Source organism: Mauremys mutica, chromosome 1, assembly GCF_020497125.1.
Source record: "Mauremys mutica isolate MM-2020 ecotype Southern chromosome 1, ASM2049712v1, whole genome shotgun sequence".
NCBI lineage: Eukaryota > Metazoa > Chordata > Testudines > Geoemydidae > Mauremys > Mauremys mutica.
The window spans coordinates 325,168,018-325,178,417 of NC_059072.1; the positions used below are offsets into that span (position 1 = coordinate 325,168,018).

At 40.8% G+C, this 10,400-nt stretch overlaps 1 protein-coding gene across 2 annotated transcripts in view; it reads left to right on the forward strand.

The window, feature by feature from the left end:
* Positions 1–10,400, forward strand: part of PSPC1 (paraspeckle component 1) — a 107,162-nt gene that overhangs the window by 84,713 nt on the left and 12,049 nt on the right. For both annotated transcript variants that reach the window (XR_006579665.1, XR_006579659.1), the window contains exon 7: positions 2,871–2,991. The gene's annotated coding sequence lies outside the window, so the exon portion shown is untranslated. The remainder of the gene's footprint in view (positions 1–2,870; positions 2,992–10,400) is intronic.

Below are 10,400 nucleotides of genomic sequence, written 5' to 3' on the forward strand. Positions count from 1 at the left end.
AGACCCCTCAAATCCAAGGCAACACTGCAGAGTCTCTGTCAGACAAATTCTACAGCGGCAGTGGATAGTTTGATAATCGTGAGTGGTCTTCACCTGGGACCAGTTGAGGTTTTCTTAGCAAGGATTTTTCTGGTTACATTGCAGATTTTAAAAAAAAAAACCTGGGATTTCACATGGAACTTGCTATATCTGAGAGTGCAGAGCAGTGTCTTAGTATTCAAAAGCCAAGTCTTGTCTGCTTGATTGAATTTTGACCAGTGTTACTCATTAAACACCTGGAAATGTTGGGGCACCTGCTTATTGCAACACTGTCCCCTCTGTCTGATAAAAGTCAGTAGTGAGAAATGGGTACTTTGTTAATGGAGATTATCAATTCCTCCTTATCTGAGGATGGAGTTGTGACTGCCACATAGAAAGGAAATAAAATTTTGACCCTGATGATCTCACCCAGGATGCAATTGCATCTCCCATGTATGGAAAATTTACAGAAGGTGGAGGTGAAGCAGAATGGCAATATTTCCAGTATCAGAGGGGTAGTTGTGTTAGTCTGTATCCATAAAAACAATGGGTACTCTGGTGGCACCTTAAAAACTAACAGATTTATTTGGCATAACCGTGGTCAGTCTGGGTTTACACCTGTATGTGCGATAGAAACTGCACTAGTGTTGTTAGTTGGTGTTCTTGTAAGGTATTGAAGGCATGCCCAGGCTGATTTTATTAGAGAGATGTACCGGTATGTATATAGTCTAGTTTTGAGACACTTGATCATGAGATAGTGCTGCTAGATAGTAGCGGTAGTTCTTAGTAGTATGAGCCCTTTAGAAGTGCTAGTAAGAATATATGGGCTATAGTGTCTGCAGTAGGCAGAGGATACCCAGCTGAATAATTACATTATGGCTAGTTTCACTGGTGTAGTGGAATGGATGGCCAGATGTCTACAGAGAGTGGGATGTGAATGAAGACTAGCTAGCTGAGGATCAGTCTAGATCACGCAGAAATAATTTAGTAGAATAGGGGAAGCAATTGGAAAAATTGGCTAGAATTATATTAGCACTTCTGATTGGATGCAGCTATTATTTATGAATAATTTTTCAACTTTGGAGTCTTATTAGACCCAAAACAGCTCGTGGATGATTATGTAGCAGCTGTGTTTTAGCTGTACTTGTTATGGTGGTGTGTTGTGTGTGTGGACCTGCTTTTGTAACTTCAGTTGAGTACTACTGAAATGTTTTGGGACTACACCTTGCAATTCAAGCAACTGAAACTAGTCTAGAATGCTGCAGCCTGCTTATGTGGATATTTACTTTGGGAGTACATAACATGTGCTCAGCAAGATGTTCTAGTTGTCTGTCAGCTTCAGACTCGAACTCAAGGTGTTGGTAAATGATCTTTTTAAAAAGCCCTGGATGGTTTGAGTCTAGGTTACTTGAGAGCACACCCATCTCTTTGTGTCAGACTGCTGTAATTGTAGTGAACACAGACCCTCAAATCAGTTCCTTCATGTAGAAAAGAGGGTTTCCTTAGGGCTTCTTGAGCTTGGAACACGTGTTTCTCTCCCTCTGCCTCCCTGGTCTGCCAGTGCCACAATTTGTTAAAGACCTGAATACTCTGCAGTGTTCTTTTTTTTTTTTTTTTAAAAACCTCAAGTGTTTGTGGAGAGAAGACGAGGGTTAAAGAGGGCTTTTTTTTTCGTAATTAATTTTTTTGGCCAGATTGATTTGTGGGGGCAGTGGATTTAAGCGATCTGAATTTTTGATGATTCTGAATGTTAAGTGTTCTAAGGGCACCCAGAGTTTGGGATGCATACCCCTGGTAGTTTTTAAAATAACTAATTATTTTGACTCTTTTGTGCTTTATAGTAACTTCATTGTAAAATATGAATTATAATTTTATTTCTGTTAAAAGTACTAACTTGTATTATGAATTGCTCTTTAAAGTTGTGGCTGCATTTATATTTAAAGTGAGCAAATCTTGTATTTAAGTTGAATATATATTTTTCTAAAGAATTTTAAACCACAAATGTCTTAAAGTTGAGAGTTAATCTTTACAGTTTAATATTAAAGATCTGCATGGATTAAATGTATCATATTTAAATATATTAAAATATGATTCTGCTCTGAAATGTTGCTAAAATATGGTGGTTCCTTATGCCACAGATTTGCTCCCTGTTTGTAATTCAGAGAGATCTGCTGATTTTAGATAGTGTTTACTGCTTTGAGTGTTTGCTGGTTATATTCATTCTGCAGAGCTAGAGGGGAGGGAGCTGAATTCTATTCCTGCTTGCACACTAGCAGCAGAATTATGTACAACATTGCAATACACTTGTGAAATTCCACTGAAGGCACTGGGATTGCACAGATATTATCGAGGGCCTGCTTTGGCAGAATCTTTTACTAGTGGTAACATGAGAAGGAAAGAACCTAGTTTTATTCTCAAATCCTTCAGTGTGTTTGAGTGAGCAAAGGGAACTAATGTCATACTAGAACTGCACTTTGAGCTGAAATGTTCATAGTAATATAATGACAAAGGAACTCATAATGACTGAAACACCAGCTGGCTGTTAGCTGACTGGTACAAGAACAGATTTTAAAGATCTTAGTAATTAAGAGTAAGGAAAACTGCTTATAGTGGAGGCAATGGTAATATAAGAATGGCTAGAGATGAAAATGAATTTGTGAGGCGGAAATTTCAATTTTGGTCACAGTTTGTGTCTACAATAATTCTACCTTTTAAAAGTTCATATGTTAGGGAAGGGAAGAGTTATTGTACTTTGAACAATATGGGGCCTCTACCATGTAGATAATTGTTTTATTTTGCTTAAAATGCCACAGATATTTAATTGACTATAACTACATATTATTTTTTTCTAGGTTAAAATTAAAATGCTAAAATGCAGATGAAGATTGGTTTAAAAAAAAAAGTTCTGCTCTGTCTTAAGGGTACAGAGGGTCAAGATCCTGAAGCCTTTTTTTTTTTTTTTTTTACTTTCAGGTATGTATTTTCACATTTGACTTTTTAGTTAGTAATTACTGACCATTATGAGACAGTTGGGTTTTTGTATTTTTTGTTTTTGCATTTAATTTGACGAAGTAATTTGTTCATACACTTCTACGAGTACCTTTGAATCTTATCCTTTGACACTTACCATTTCTATCAACCATTATGTTAACAGACTTATTAGTCTTTTAATATTTTGTTGAATTTGTGTTTCCCTTTGCTTCCTCTGTGAGGAGAGGGCTTGAGTAACAGTATGTTGATCTAATACATATACAGAACGCACAATGTGTAAAATACATGTTGTGGCACCAAGTCTAAAACTGAGGCTTTGTGTATATTACAGGTTGCACCAGTTTAACTAAAGGTGTGTTTTTAAAATTGATTTAAAGTGGTACAAACTCCTGTGTGGACACCTCAATTTAGCATAAAAATTCATTAAACTGAATCAGTATAAACCAGGTTTAGAGGATGCAGGCTTGCGCTGCTTTAACTGAAAGTCTGTTTTTTTAAGATCAATATAGTTAAACGGCTGCAACTTGTGATATAAACAAGGCCTAAATAGATTCTATGAAAACTTCATCCAGTCTAAAATGTGTTCAATCTCTGAAGATACTCAACAAACAAATGTTTGATTCACATATATGTTGAAAGATAATTGGAGTTTTATCTGTTATGGCATCTCCCATAAAAATAGAACAAAATATTCCAGATTTTTACAAAAAAATACATTATGGAGATGAGATAATTGTGATTGCTTGGATACAGTGATGTTTGATGTTTCATTACTTAAGAAATCTTAAGCAAGATTTGCAAAGGTTGAAATGATCAGTCAGGATGAGTTCAGATAGATAATTATTTCTCTATGTTTATATACTCTGCCTGTCACTGTGGGGTGAGAGTGTCTTCCCAGTGGTTTTGCCATCCTCAGTAAGTAGATAGGGAGAGGAGAATTAAGAATAGGCCAGTTCACCATGAATATGGTGTGCCGTGGAATACATAAGATTCAAGGGTGAGGCTGATCAAGGATTTTAAACCAGTATGTTAAGGTTATGAACAAAAGAGGTGTGGATGAGAAAAAGTAAAACTTGGGGAAAGTTGCATTGGCAGGGAATGGATCTAACGGGTCCCTTCCATATCTAACTGCTGATCTGTTGGGATGGGGTTTGTAAAGGGAGGGGAAGCTGAAGGGAGATGTCAAGAAGGAAAAAAAGGGACAAGAGAAGAATTCTAGGGCAATGGATAGGGTGAGAGCCAGGATGGTGTTTTTGAGGAACGCTGAGGCACCCCACCACAACCTGTACAATCAAGCTAACATGCTGGAAAATTTGATTCACAAAGTATATGAATGAATATAAGCATTGGAAAATCGCATATGGAATCCTAGAATTATTCTATTTTGGGAATGAAAATTAGGACTTTTGATACAGGATGTGTCTCCCGCTTAAACAGTTATTTCCCCCTATAAGCTTGAGTCTTCTATACCTACCCTCCTCTGGAGTTGCCACTTTCCCATGTGCCCCTACCACTCCTAGGGAGAGAACTTCAGTTTTCAGGGCTGTATATGCATCATCTTTCGGCTGCATCCGACGAAGTGGGTATTCACCCACGAAAGCTCATGCTCCAATACGTCTGTTAGTCTATAAGGTGCCACAGGACTCTTTGCTGCTTTTATAGATGAACGTGATTTGTTGGGGAAGAGTCAACCTGGTTTTTGTAAAGGGAAATCATGCCTCACCAATCTACTAGAATTCTTTGAGGGGGTCAAAAGCATGTAGACAAAGGGGAATCCAGTGGATATAATGTACTTAGATTTCCAGAAAGCCTTTGACAAGGTCCCTCACCAAAGGCTCTTAAGCAAAGTAAGCTGTCATGGGATAAGAGGGAAGGTCCTCAGTCATGGATTGGTAACTGGTTAAAAGATAGGAAACAAAGGGTAGGAATAAATGGTCAGTTTGGAGAGAGGTAAATAGTGGTGTCCCCATGGGACCAGTACTATTCAACATATTCATAAATGATTAGGAAAAAAGGGTAAACAGGTGGCAAAAATTGCAGATGATACAAAATTACTCAAGATAGTTAAGTCCAAAGCAGACTGAAGAGTTACAAAGGGATCTCACAAAACTGGCTGACTAGGCTACAATATGGCACATGAAATTCAATGCAAAGTAATGCACATTGGGAAAAAATCTCAGCTATTATAAAATAATGGGGTCTAAATTAGCTGTTACCCACTCAAGAAAAAGATCTTGGAGTCATTATGGATAGTTCTCTGAAAACATCCACTCAGTGCACAGTGGCAGTCAAAAAAGCTAACAATGTTGGGAATCATTAGGACATCAATAGATAGTAAGACAGAAAATATCATATTGCCTCTATATAAATCCATGGTACACCAACATCTTAAATACTGCATGCACATGTGGTTGCCTCATCTCAAAAAAGATATATTGGAATTGGAAACAGTACAGAAAAGGGCAACAAAAATAATTAGGGTTATGGAACAGCTTCCATATGAGGAGAGATTAATAAAACTGGGACTTTTCAGCCTGGAAAAAAGATGACTAAGGGGGGGATATGATCGAGGTCTATAAAATCATGACGGGTGCACAGAAAGTAAATAAGGAAGTGTTATTTACTCATAACACAAGAATTAGGGGGTCACCAAATGAAATTAATAGGCAGCAGGTTTAAAAACAAAAGGAAGTATTTTTTCACACAACTTACAGTCAACCTGTAGAATTCCTTGCCAGAGGATGTTGTGAAGGCCAAGACTATAACAAGGTTCAAAAAAGAAGTAGATAAGTTAATGGAGGATAAGTCCATCAATGACTATTTCCCAGGATGGGCAGAGATGGTGTCCCTAGCCTCTGTTTGCCAGAAGCTGGGAATGGGCGATGGGATGGATCACCTGATGATGACCTGTTCCATTCATTTTCTCTGGGGCACCCGGCATTGGCCACTTTCGGAGGACAGAATACTGGGCTAGATGGACCTTTGGTCTGACCCTCGGTTAAGAACAGCCATACTGGAAGTGTTGGATCCAACAGCTGCCACCTGCATCCTAAGATGGTCTGAGACCTATATCTCCCCAGAGGACATTTTTGCTCTCCCTTATCTTCAATCCTCTCAGCTCTGACTTTATTTGGAGATATTGTTACACTGAAGGAAGAAACCATCACAAAGACACAGGGCCAATCTCTTCTCCCAGCTGCGAACCCTGGTTACCTATCCATTGGTACAGATAGTTATGCCAGTCTATTGGGAACCATCCCTTTCATTGGATGAGTCAGCAGACCCAGATGAACCTCTACCATTACATAGGTAGGCAAACCTGGACAGAAGATCCATGAGAGATTGGGGTTCCCAATGCCATGGGGTCTGCCCCAACTCATGGACCTCTCATACTGGCACTACTGTGGCTCCCGGGGGGGCCTTACACTAGGCACCTTGGCTCTGCATGAATCCTTTGTACCCTGTCTTACCTGACACCGACTTCTATCTGAGTAGGAGGGGGAGAAAGTTGAGTCCTATCTAATGGTTCCAGTGGCTATCTCGTCCTCCCCAGATGAGGTGCTCACCCTGTCTTTACCATCTCTGCCTGATGATCACAGGCTCAAATCAGGAGCCCTTAGAGTGGCATTTGAGTTCCAGATCTAGTTCAAAGAGGTCCTCCAAGAGCTCAGCATTGACTACTGGACATTTTGCAACTCTTGGGTTCTAGTTGAGTGGCTCTGCTGGTCAACAAGGCAATTATGGTTCCAGCCAGCATAGTGGGGCACACTTCTGCCTTATGTGCTCCTATCCCAAAAAAGGCTAAGAAGCACTACTTTGTACCATCTAAAGGAGCAGTGTTCTTTCTTGTTCTCACACACAGCACCCAATTTCCTGAAGGTACAAGCAGCCAGAGATTGAGGCTCCAACACTCCAAGATGACACCTTCAGACAGGTGTACCAAATGCCTCCAGCTCCAATGAAGAAAAGTTTCTCCTTAACAAGACTTCAATTTCAATTGCTATCTACCAGGCCCTGTAAGCAAAATACAATTTCACCAATTATGTGAAGATTTTGGACTTAAAAAGACAAATCCCACAAGACAATAGGGCCCAATTCCAGAAACAAATTGATGAGGATATAAACTCGTGGCCAAAACATCTTCAGGCAGCAGTGGATGCTGCTGATACTGCTTACAGAGGGAAGACTGCTCCAATTGTTTGGAAGAGGGAATCCTAGTTACAGTCCTCAGGTTTTTCTGGGCAGGTACAAAGTACCACCGAACACCAGCACTTTGATAAAATTAACTTGTTTAATGAAAAGACACAATCTTTTCACTCTTTTAAGGACTCAAACAACCACTTCATTCGCTGGGCATCTATACTCTTGCCCCAAAAAGTAAGCACCAGAAACAAGCGTACAGGATGTAATCGTGCCACCGTGAGTCACAACTGAGGATGCCAAATTTAGGATGAACTGCTGAGAAATAGGGCAGATACACCCCATGGCTAATTCCCATAGGATATACTAAACCAGCAACAAAAGTAATCTTCTGTTTCACTACACTGGCTAACAAGAAGTCATAAAAGCAGTTTCCTTGGGCAGTCCAGTTCTTATGTCACCACCAAAAATACTGGATTTAGAGATGAGTGGTTCTCATCAAATAATAGGTTCTTCTGATCCCAAAGGACCAGCCACACACCCAGGTCAATATATAACTCAGATCTTACCCAAAATGCATGCTGATGCCAATCCTTTACTATTTAAAATCTAAAGGTTTATTTATAAAAAGAAAAAGAAGGGTGAGAGTTAAAATTGGTTAAAGGACTCAAATGCAAAGTTCTTGGTTTGGGCTTGTAGCAGTGATGGAATAAACTGCTGGCTTAATAAGTCTCTGGTTGCTTCCAAATCATTGGAAGGACCTCAGTCCCTTGGTTAGAATGCTCCCATTAGTGTAAGTCCACAGTCCAGAGATTTGAGCAGGACACAGGCAAAATGGATGGGTTCCAGGGCCATTTATATCCTCTGCCATGTGGCAGGAAATCCATTGTTTCAAACAAAAACCTCAGCACAAGTAGTGGAGAATCACAGATGACCAGATAGTGTTTTGAGTCACATGGGCAAGTCACATCTTCATGCCCAATTTTGCTCAATCTTTACAGGAAGCCATTACCTATGTTTCAGACAGCATGTTTACATGACAGCCCACTCAATGTAGATGAGCGTTTCCCATGGTCCATTGTGAGTTAAGTATCCTTTTGATGGGCCACTCAATTTGAATAGTCCCTCCAAGATGTGCTGGCTAACTAATTCGTGGGCGTTACCCCAGGAGCAAACATTTGAAATCCAGGTATTAGAGCCATATTCATAACTTCAAATAGAAAAATGATACATACATTCAGATAGCATAATCATAACCAGCAAATCATAACCTTTTCATAGATACCTTACATATCACATTTTGTACAAGATTTGTTGCAAATATGTAATAGTGATTGTAACAATGATCTATATAGTCATATTTTAATCAGATAACATCACACAGGCCAACACAGTTTCCTCCAATGTTTCACCATCAGCGCTGTCACAAATTACCCCGCAAACAACAGAGAGTACAGAGACAGATATACACAGCTTCTTTGACACCTACAGCTCATCCTCCACCCTCCTCAGTCAAGAATTTTTTTTTTAATGGGACATTGGAGATCCATGCTCCTTTGTTGATGCCTCATTATTCTGCCCCCCTTGTTTTTAATGTCCCCTTCTCCAAAACTGGAGGGCAGCAACAACTGACAAGTGGATGCTGGAGATTATTCATTCCAGCTATTCAACTGAGTTTGTCACCTCCTACCTACAAACCCCCTTCCCTGCCCCTTTTCAGGGACCAATCTCACAAGGAAATCCTACATCAGGAGATGGACTTTACAAAAGTCCTTTCAGCAGTGGTGGCTGTTGTCAGAGCTGTACCGGTGTGGTGCTCTGCTCTCTCCAATGTTGATATCGCTCAGCTGCGTGCGTGCGTGTGTTCCCTCTGTGTGCTGCCCCAGCTCTTCGAAGATAGCTGACCCAGCAGACCCGATGAGAACCCCCAATAACCACAAAGTCTAGTAAGGTACGAAGGCACGTCGGCCAGGTTTATTATCGAAAAAAGTACAGCCTCCGGCTCCCCGGCAAACGTAGTCCAGGGTGCTGCTAAGGTGCAGCTAGCCAGTACATATGTACTCCCTGACAATGGACTCAGCTCAGTCAGTGGCGGGATTTCCACTGCCCCCTAGGCTGGACAAAGACACCGCCCCAAGGATGCATTCTTATACACAGATACAAACAAGTTACACATCACACCTGACGTATGGAGGTGCAACCTTTCTACGTAGCACGGTACAACCCCTCTACGTATTAAGGTGCCGCCTCTCACCTTGTACATGTTGGTTCGATCAAAACAACTCTATCCATCATATTACCCTTTTGCCCCTGTCATTGGGATGGGCCAGCCTGTTCCTTGTTATCTGTGTGGAATGTGCAAGTATGTGAATGTTCTGATATCTAGTGTTCAGTACCTTTTAGGTACGTATCTTCTTGCAGCATCAGCCCTTTCCTTGCCAGCTTCTGTGAGCAAGGCCTGCCTCTGGCTCACAGCATAACTTTGCTTTATGTTAGCAAAGTCTTGACCATTACTTTAGTTCAGGTCTCAGGCCTCATACCAGGCCTCTGATACCAAGGTTTATATCTTAGGGCCTCCTCTTACTACAGTGGCTTAGATGAGAAGTAACTGCTTTACCTGCTTTCCATATCTCAACGACTGGCTCCTGCCAGTCAGATCCAGCAAAGTCGTTGAGTTGGGAACCTTATTCCTACTCAACCTATTATCTTCCCTTGGAATCTGCATCAATGAAGAAAAGTCCACTTTGATTCCCACAAGGATCACAGATTTTATAGGCATGACCCTGGACTCAACTACAGCAAGAGCCTACCTCCTGATGGAGAGATTTCATGCCATGAGTAATTTGATAAAATAGGTCACCCTCAGACTACAGTAAGGGTCTGCCTTTCCCTTCTAGGCTAGATGGCCTCATGCACCCACATAATGTTTGCCAGGCTCCACCTCCACTGCCTACACACCTGGTTTCAGTCCAGCTACTCACCAGAGAAAGACAACATAAATGGCAGAATAATAATCCTGGCCAATGTCACACTTTGTCTTGTATGGTGGGCAACCCACAAAAAACATTCAGGTGGGAGTTCCTTTTCTCCCACCCATAGGCGAGGCAGCTATCATCACAAATGCTTCCCTCTTAGGTTGGGCAGTCCACGTGGACAATCACATTGCACAAGGCACCTGGACCCCTTAAGAGACCAGAATGTATATAAATCTACTGGAATTAAGGGTCATTCATCTAGCCTGCAATGCATTC